Genomic DNA, 9647 nt, shown 5'->3' on the forward strand with positions numbered 1-9647 from the left:
TTTTTTCCTTTTCTGACCTGCTGATATCCTATGTTAGGTTTATCACCAGCTGCTTCCAATACGGAATTAAACTCAATCTGTAATGAAAAGCCCTGTCCTCAGGATTTCCAAGTAATTCTACTTAGAGAATTTGGAAGAAAAAGAGAAAGAAAGGGACTATCTTTTCTTTTTAGGAGATAGTGCCTTATTTTTCTTCATCAAATTTTATTTTAAAAAAAACAAAATGTTTAATAACTAGCATTAAGAGCAAACTAAAATTTCAGAGGAAAGCAATTTCATGAATAATTCATCAAAATTTCACATCTGCAAGATTAGTCATCCAAATAAAATGCTAATGTCAAAAACATGCACCGTCTATAATATTCTCATCAAGAAATCTTTTTGCATATAATGATAAATGCTTAGATTAGAACAAATGACTTTATAAAAATATTCTATCAAAAGTATGCTAGATAACTGCATTGACGGAAGAAAACAGATCTCTATTAGTTAAAGATTCTAGTAAACCATCTTAATTCTGAGTGTTTTTTTTTTTTTAACTATACCTTTAGGAAAATCTGCTATTTTTCTTTAGTACTAGTCTGTAATATACATCCTAAGGATTAATGAATGCAAGTGTCATGTTTTCTGTAAAAATTAAGTTGCCAGTGTATTGAAAGCATCATTTTTAAGTGGCCAGACCATGGTAACATAAAACCATTAAGTATATAATTCAGGGCATCACAGCACGTATAACACAAGCCAAGAGATGGCTTGAAAATTAACCTTGCAGTCTTTGGCAAAACACCCACTGATGCTAAGAAACGTGTAAACCTTCTTTCCCAGCACTGTTTTGAAAAGCCCATGTTAGTAGAGTTTTGTTTCTAGTTTCTTTTTTACAAATAGATTTTGCTATTTAGTTGTGAACCAGTGTACCGCTTTCATTAACAGGTAGGCCACAGCCTAGAAACCCTCTAGTCTAATAATTAGTAAAACATCTGAACCTGTAATTCTCACCTGATTCTTAGTGAATATAATATTAGGGTTAATTGCAGGTCCTTTAATTGCCAGGCTTAGACATGAATACTGCTTCTAACATATAGTTGGTAAAACTAAATATGTACACCTATTTCTTTTAATAGCTGAAGGACCCAAATCAGGTATGGTGAAGTGTTAGTGAAGATTTTGTTGGCTGATGCAAATGCATTTTTAACTGTTTATCTCAGGAACTATTCTCTAGCAAGAATCACCTATATTTATTTTAGGCTTGCCTCTGAAAAACAAGGCAGCAAACTCAAAATAGTGGCTCTTTTTTAAAATAGGGGACTTTATCTGTGCAGCATACACTCTTTTAAGACTATAATTTCACACCAACAGAGGCAGCTTCATGATAGTAACTACTCCCACTCCCCCAAAAAGAGTATAATTAGTCTTACTAGATTTTTTCTTCTTCGTTGAAATTACATATTTATGTATAGAATAGTAATCACAATTTATCTTTCATTTTCATTGTAGTTGAGTCAAATAAAATATTCTGTATTTCAAAATAAAGTGAAGTTGGGTCTCAAACCTTCATTTCAGGAATTGACTGATGAAAGGTTTAAGACAATTCACATTTGAGGGAAATTAAACACTGAAACACTGACTTAACTGTGGGATAATATTTGGATTATAAAACTATCACTAGATACAACCTACTTGTATTTATTTTGAAAAGTGTTTATTTTTAAAAAAGCAAAATCCTGTGTCTACTTTCCACTTTGTAAAATGACATTCAGTGCTTAATACATACATCTATCTCCATATACACTTAATGCCTAATACATATATATGTATGTATGTATGTATGTATATCTATACATATCTCCACCTAGTTGAAATTGTCAACCATCCTATTTTTTTTGTTGGTGGGTGAGAAGGCCTTATACCAAGGATACAGGGAGGGGGACAGACAAGCTTTAAGTTATAATGTTAATTTGAAGGTAACTGGCCTCTCAAGAATTAATTTCAGCCAAAGCAATAATCATTATTTACCAGCATGTGACATTTTTATCACTCATCATATTAGCAAATTTCCATTGAAAATGCTAAAATGGTTCGTCATAAGGCAGATAACTGCTCTGGCTGTAAAAATGACCAACAGAAGTGCCGGTACTCAAACATTAAATTATACTGTAATTAATAAAGACAGTTAAACTGTCTACTAGCAACAGCAATTTAGGTAACCACATTTGATCGGCTATAAATTGTAACTGCATTAAAATTCCAGAAATATTAGCAATATGGATTACTTGATGGAAGTTGGTGCTGATCACTAACTCTTTTTTTTTATTTTACAATGGAAGCACAGGTCATGTTGACCACAAATCCGTAAGCGAAGATCAGGCCTTAGCACTTTTAATCTTGTGAAACAAGCAATTACAAATAGTTGCATCGATTTGTTAAAAAGCTTTAGGTGACATAAATTGTTTCTTGTTTAGCTTATTGCTCTGATATATAAATGTCACCAAGTCCAGTATTAATTGGGGCCATAGAACAACACAGGGTGGCCTGTGTGGCTTCCAATCAAGAATTTGTCAGTCCTTTCGTGAACGTTCTCAAGGGCGCCTCTCATCAGCTGATTTCCCATTAGTGACAAGAGAGAAAAGGAAAACATTTTGTTACGTGAACTCTTTAATGCAAGCTTAATTTCTAGTTCTAAACCAAATTGGAAGATTTTGGACTTGCTTTCTTACCATCTGACATAAAACATGAAGAGATATTTTAAAAATATCTTTGAAATAAAACAATATTTGCAAGGCATTTCAGCCCCTGAAAAGCTAACACTTTTTCTCTCTTCTCAATATATGGTACTATATGTGTTTCCTTGGGTTTCTATTTCTACACTTAAAATACAATTTTAAATGGCTTGTGCATGCTATTGACTTAGCATAAATCAGATGTATCATATATACTTTCTTTGGGTTGGCATGCCACTTAGAAAAATATGTGAGATTCGGGGGGAAAAAAGTCTGGAGAAAATTTATTAAATAGAAGTTTTTACTGTAATAGAATATTAATGTAAGCCAATGCTCATTTGCCATTAAGCTGATCCTTTCTTAACATACACATGCTTTTTATTATTTTGCACTCAAGCACAAATTCCACATTCAAAGACTTTCCATCTAGTCGGGAATGTCTCTGGCAAGAAACATGTCAAGAAATCCCGACCTCCAGAAAGACAGCAGACGTCCACACAGCATTAGCCCACTAGTCAACGAATGCAGACCCATTCCCAAAACCTAAGACCAAGGCTGGTCAACAGAGTGGAATCGAGAGAAACAATTATTCTTTAAATCCTTCCTTACTGCTGCTACTCCACCAGCGCACAGATGAAAATGTTTGATTTGCAACATAAAAGATTCATTAATTACCACTTGAATATTTAAAGCTATTTTGCAGTCTAACAGAGATAGATAAAGCAGTGAATTAAAACCTCTAATAAAATTGTAAAAATATTTCGGTAAGTTTACCCGTGTTATGATTTAGGGAAAGATTCAAGCATTCTCACGGAATAGAGTCTTAGCAATTTTCAAGAGTGTGTTTGAAGAAAGGAGCTAAGTGTTCTGGGAATAATTTGTTTCTCACTTTCAAATGTTTACTAATAATTTATTTTCAAATGAAGCTTGCTACTTTAGGACTCCATGGATGGAAAAAATTCTCCAAGTGGTTATGAGCATTGTGTATCTGATTCAGAAATTAAAATTCTTTCAAAAGTATTCAGTTGGGCTGAAGGGTTTAGAAACTATCACATAAAGTGATTTTTCTTCCCACAAAACATACCAACTGTAAAACCACCCAGCCCCAAGAAGACAGCCTAGTACCCCCTCTTCCCCGTTTCCACAGCTTCTGATTTCTCTATCCATGATTCATGGGAGTATTTTCGTGTTTGGATCCTGGGAAAGAGGATCCTATACCATGCCAAGTCCACACTGTGCAATCAAATGCTAGAGAAGCTGAATAGCAGGTTACCAGTTCCAGCCCTGACCATAAGGAGCTGGGTGACTGGCAGGTTACTTCATCTTTTTGGTCTTCAGCTTCCTCTTTCTGTTAATTGAGGATGTTTAAAGGAGGGCACTTCTCATTGTTTTAAAATTTTGTAGCATATTCCTCCAAGAGACTTATCTTGATAAAAGTCATAGTATCATCATAAAAGAGTTTGTGTGGCACTCCATATTTCGCCAGTATTATCAGGTGGTCTTAGCAAACCCTGCCTTGTAACATGGCCTGTTAGAATCAAATTTCACTAGCATGTATGCTTGCTTCCATTCATTAATCCCTCCACAAATAAGCTTGAAATATATTAAATGACCTACTCAAACTCAACACTGAAGACACAGCTGGAAATCAGACACAACCTTTGGCCTCATGGTTGTGGAATACATAGGAATACATAGGAAGAGCACTTAACTCCACTGGGGCCAGTCAGGGAAGCTTCCTGCAACATGCAATGTAAATGAAACTTAAAGCGTGTATACAAGTATGCAGTTATGGGCTGGCACTGTGGTGCAGCAGGTTTAAACCCAGAGTCTGCAACACCTGCATCCCATATGGGTGCCAGTTCAAGTCCCAGCTGCTCCACTCCTGGTCCAGTTGCCTATTAATGCACCTGGGAAGCAGAGGAAGATGGCGCAAGTCCTTGGGCTCCTGCATCCATGTGGGAGGTTAGGATGGAGTTCCAGGCTCCTGGTTTTGGGATGGCTCAGCCTCAGCCATTTGAGGAGTTAATTAGCAGATGGAAGATCAGTTTCTCTATTTCTACCTCTGCCTTCCAAATAAACTTTTTTTTAAAGAGTTTGCAGCTAGAAAGAGGAAAAACAAAGTCAAAGCAGAGGATATACAGCTCCGGAGTGTGAGAGGTGTGGAGCTTCCTAACAGTGGTCAGCAAGAAATGTTACATCCGGAATTATATCATCACTGCAGTCATCAAGTATCTGGCAAAATAGTAATTCTAAAAACTATTAATAGATCTGAGTATTTTACACAATCTAGCTCAATAATTTATCAGCAGGTGGTACTACAGGTGCACCACCTTCAAGTTAGGATCCTAAATCATGGCAAGGTCAAGATATCGCCCTTCTCTATCCCTTCTTTTCCTTGCTCTTGCTGGGATGAGAAGCTGAGAGGCTCAGACCCACTACCATGCTCTGCCTTGGGGCTCTGGAAGTTGCTCTTCCCTGCTGGGAATATTCTGTCCTTCTTTCTTCTCATGGCTCACACTCTCACGCCCCGCAGGCCTCTACTCAAATGTCAGCAGGAAGCAGCCTTTCCTGACTACACAGTGTAAATAGCGCCCTAACTACACACTTGACCTTCCCCACTTCACATTCTCCTTCCCCACTTGATTGCTGCCGCTGTACTTATCTTTCAATATTATTTATTCATTTATGTCTTTGCTCACTGTGCATCTCCCTCCAACTCTAAGGGTAGAGATTTTACCTGTATGGTTTGCTGATGTCTTCCCAGAGTGGGCGCCAGGAATGGACGCTTACATCTGTCACATAAACAAACATTACACTGCTAAAAGAACAGAGGTGGGATTTGAACCCCTACAGTGAGATGCCAGGGCCTGCTCACAATAAATTATCCCATGCATTCTATGGCCAACAAAACCCAGTATCTTTCCTAAAATTCTCACACCAAATCTGCAAAGTAGGAATGGTCACCAGTATCTTACAGACAAGGATGCTGTGTCTTTCTAAATGACACACCCAAGGTTGCATGGAAAAAATCTGGGGCCTTGGTATTTTCTTCTATGTATTATCAATGGTCAAGCTACCTTTTTTTTTTTTTTTTTTTTTTTTTTGGACAGGCAGTGTTAGAGACAGAGACAGAGAGAAAGGTCTTCCTTTTGCTGTTGGTTCACCTCCCAAGTGGCCACTACGGCCAGCGTGTTGTGGCTGGCGCGCTGCACCGATCCGAAGCCAGGAGCTTCCTCCTGGTCTCCTATGCGGGTGCAGGGCCCAAGGACTTGGGCCATCCTCCACTGCCTTCCCGGGCCACAGCAGAGAGCTGAACTGGAAGAGGAGCAACAGGGACAGAATCCAGCACCCCGACCGCGACTAGAACCTGGGGTGCCGGCGCCGCAGGCAGAGGATTAGCCTAGTGAGCCATGGCACTGGCCTCAAGCTACTTCTAAGAAGCCTCTAAACAAAGAATTTCATATAAAGGCACCACATGTTCTCACGTAAGACAGCTTTAAACCACTTAATATTAATGATTAAGCTGATACAAAATTATCAAATAATGTAGAGAGAAACATTTAAGTATGATCCTTAAACAGAGAGTTATGCCTAATTGCAGTAGCCGGATAGTGAGCTGCAGGCTCCGTCTCTTTGACTATCATGATGTCACGATGGCTTGCCTCACCTCAGAGTGGATTATTTCCGTTCCTGACTGAAACAGAGAGCAGCCCTACAACTTTGAATCTTTATGATAAAGTTCATTAAAAGTCTTTCTAGTGATGTGCGTTTGGCCACACAGTGAAGATGCCACCTCCCACATAGCAGTGTTTGGGTTCAGGTCCTCGCTCTGTTCCTGACTGCAGCTCCCAGCTAACGCACACCCTGAGAGGCAGTGGGGATGGCTCAAGGAGTTAAGTCCCTGACACCAACATGGAAGACCTGGACCGAATTCCCAGCTCCCAGCCTCGGCCTGGCCCAGACGCTCGCCCGCAATTTACCCGACCCTGTCTGCCACTCAACTATCTGCCTCTCAAATGTAAGCATAAAAATAAATTTAAAATATTCCTAACCAGTATGTTAGAACCACCATAAATACATCCAGAATCCCACACTTTGCTGGGATCCATGTCCCTGGAGACGACCCGAGTAACAATTGTGAGCTACTTGAGGTCAAAACTCACTCCGTCGTCTTCATCACAGGACCACTCAGCATACCCGACAGACAGTGCCTGAATGCATGAGGCCAGGGAAGAGATGGACTGCAAACGGAGGCAGAAAAATGGGATTTCAGTCTCCTTAGCCTCTTTGGGCCAGGTACTTAAACCACTCTGAGCATCAGTAAAAATACTCATATTACTAAATGGTTAGAATGATTATATGAGCTAGTGTGTGTGTGTGTGTGTATGTATGTATGTAAATATATATGAAAGTACTTCAAAAAGCCTGCGAAATGAGATTACAAGATTAATCTAGGTTGGTTCAAAATTTTTTGTAATTCATGCATATAGAAGGAATTCCAAAAGTTCATGAAAATGTGTATTTTTTAAAAACCTCACGATTTTTAACTGTTTTTGCACCAAAATATGAGGGTTCTTCAAAAAGTTCACAGAAGGGATGGGAGTTCTAGCATAGTTATTAAGGTGCCTACGTCCCCCACTGTAGTGCCTGAACTTCAATCCTGGCTCCGGCTCCTTCCTCCAGCTTCCTGCCGATGCAGCACTGGGAGGCAGCAGTGACGACAGCCATGAGGGAGGCCTGGACTGCGTATCTACCTCTTAGCTCCAGCCCTACCCCGAGCCTTGGCATTGTGGGCATTTAGAGGGTAAACCAGAAGATGGGAGCTCCTTCTAGCTTTCTGTTTGTCTCCCTCAAATAAATATGGTTGTTTAAAAGTTCATGGAAAATATGTTATGAAAATATTAGACGAGGCTTTCAAAAAATTTTTGCACCACAATAAATATCTTTTAATTCCATGAACTTTTTGAAGTACCCCTTGATGTAAAAGGTAGGTTATGGATAAATGGAACAGTGTGTTGAAAAAAAATAAATGTAGTACCTTTCATTGTACCTTTTAAAATAGCTGGGAGCCAGGCATTAATCACAGGGCCTCACGTGGAAATGTATAATACACCGAGATGTGCTCTTAAGAGGAGAGATCAGTGAGCATGTCTACAAAGATGAGAGTGAATCAAGATCTGACAGTGAGAATTGGCTAGATAATTTTTTTTCATTTTGAGAAATAGACAGACATACAGAAACAGAAATGGAGATCCCATCTCCTGGTTTATTTTCCAAATTTCTACAACAGTTGGGGCTGGGCCCAAGTTGGAACTCTATCTAGGTCTCCCATGTGGGTGGCAGGAACCACATTACTTGAGCTATCACTGCTCCTTTCCAGGGTCTGCATCAACAGAAAGCTGAAGTAGCTTCAAGCCAGGAGTCCCTGGCACGAAGCCCTGGAGTTTCAACGTGGGGCTCAGGCATCTTAACTGGTGTCTTACCTGTTAGGCGAAATGCCCTCTCCCTTTTTTATTTGAGAGGCAGAGACATAGGTAGAGAGAAATAGGCAGACCTGGATGATAGTTTACCTGCATTCCTTTCTATTCTTTGAATATAGCTCACTTATTTTTCTTTTAAGGTGCTATTCCTCTCTCACCACATCAATGTTAGTTACATGTGCAGGGTCAGCACTTCAGCTGCCTGCTTGGAACTCATCCCAAAACTTTTATTAACATTGTTAAGAAAAATTCTCTCCTGGTGGAACTGCTGATAGGTAGGACATGAGCCTGAAGGTACTATTTTTGCTATAATATGAGAAAGGCCTACCAAATGATGGAAAATTAAGAAAAGTACTCTGCGACAATTTTTGGAGACTAAAGAGGTACCGGCAGAAATTGAAAACAACACTGAGATCTAGATCAAGATGGAATGTTAAGAGAGAAGACAAATTATAACTGGGAATAAGAAATAAACACATACAATAGATACTGATCTTATTATTTGAGACACTAGACCCAGCCACGCCTGAAGCTAGATATACACTGTTGTGTGGGGAGCAACTGGGAGCAACTCAGACTAGACTAAGTTACTGGAATTAAGACTTATTCTATGCATCTGCTCTCCCACAATATGGCGCTGGGAGAGGAGGAAACAGCTTCTACACAGCTGCCTCCAGTTCAACCAATAAACTGTAGGACCTGCTCCTGATTGGAGGAGAGCAGCGTACTCGGCGTGTGGGTAGCAGAGTTGGGATTGGTGGAAGAGGACTATAAAGGAGGAGAGAGACAACATGCACCAGGAACATCTAAGGGGAACATCTATCTGAAGGAACACCTGAGCAGCCCCCGAGAGAGCCGGCCGGCGGTGTGCCGCTCCCCCGCGGAAGTGGGGAAAGTGGCAGGGGGAACTGCCCTTCCACGGAGGTGGAAGGGTTGGTAGCCAACCCGGGAAGAACCAGCAGCAAACCCGGGGAGGGCCGAGCAGATAAAAGAACAGCGCAGGGTCCTGTGTCGTTCCTCCATGAAGAGGGGGAGCGACATAATGGTGCCGTGACTCGGATAGGAAGCCTAGGCAGGGTTTAGTGTCGTTCCTCCATGAAGAGGGGGAGCGACATAATGGTGCTGTGACTCGGATAGGAAGCCTAGGCAGGGTTTAGTGTCGTTCCTCCATGAAGAGGGGGAGCGACATAATGGTGCCGTGACTCGGATAGGAAGCCTAGGCAGGGTTTAGTGTCGTTCCTCCATGAAGAGGGGGAGCGACACTGTTGGATTTTCAATCATGTGAGTCAATTAAATTCTCCTGTATATGCCAGTTTGGGTTGATATTCTGCTCTTGTAACAAACAGTCCTAACGAATATGCTGTGAGGGTGGAGGCATTCCGAGTTCAACAATCTGAAGGGAGGCCTCCATGTCTACAACTCTGAATGTGAGGGAGAGCATGGGGTA

This window comes from Oryctolagus cuniculus, chromosome 10 (genome assembly GCF_051225735.1).
Source record: "Oryctolagus cuniculus isolate XC-2025 breed Fujian yellow rabbit chromosome 10, ASM5122573v1, whole genome shotgun sequence".
NCBI classification, from domain to species: domain Eukaryota; kingdom Metazoa; phylum Chordata; class Mammalia; order Lagomorpha; family Leporidae; genus Oryctolagus; species Oryctolagus cuniculus.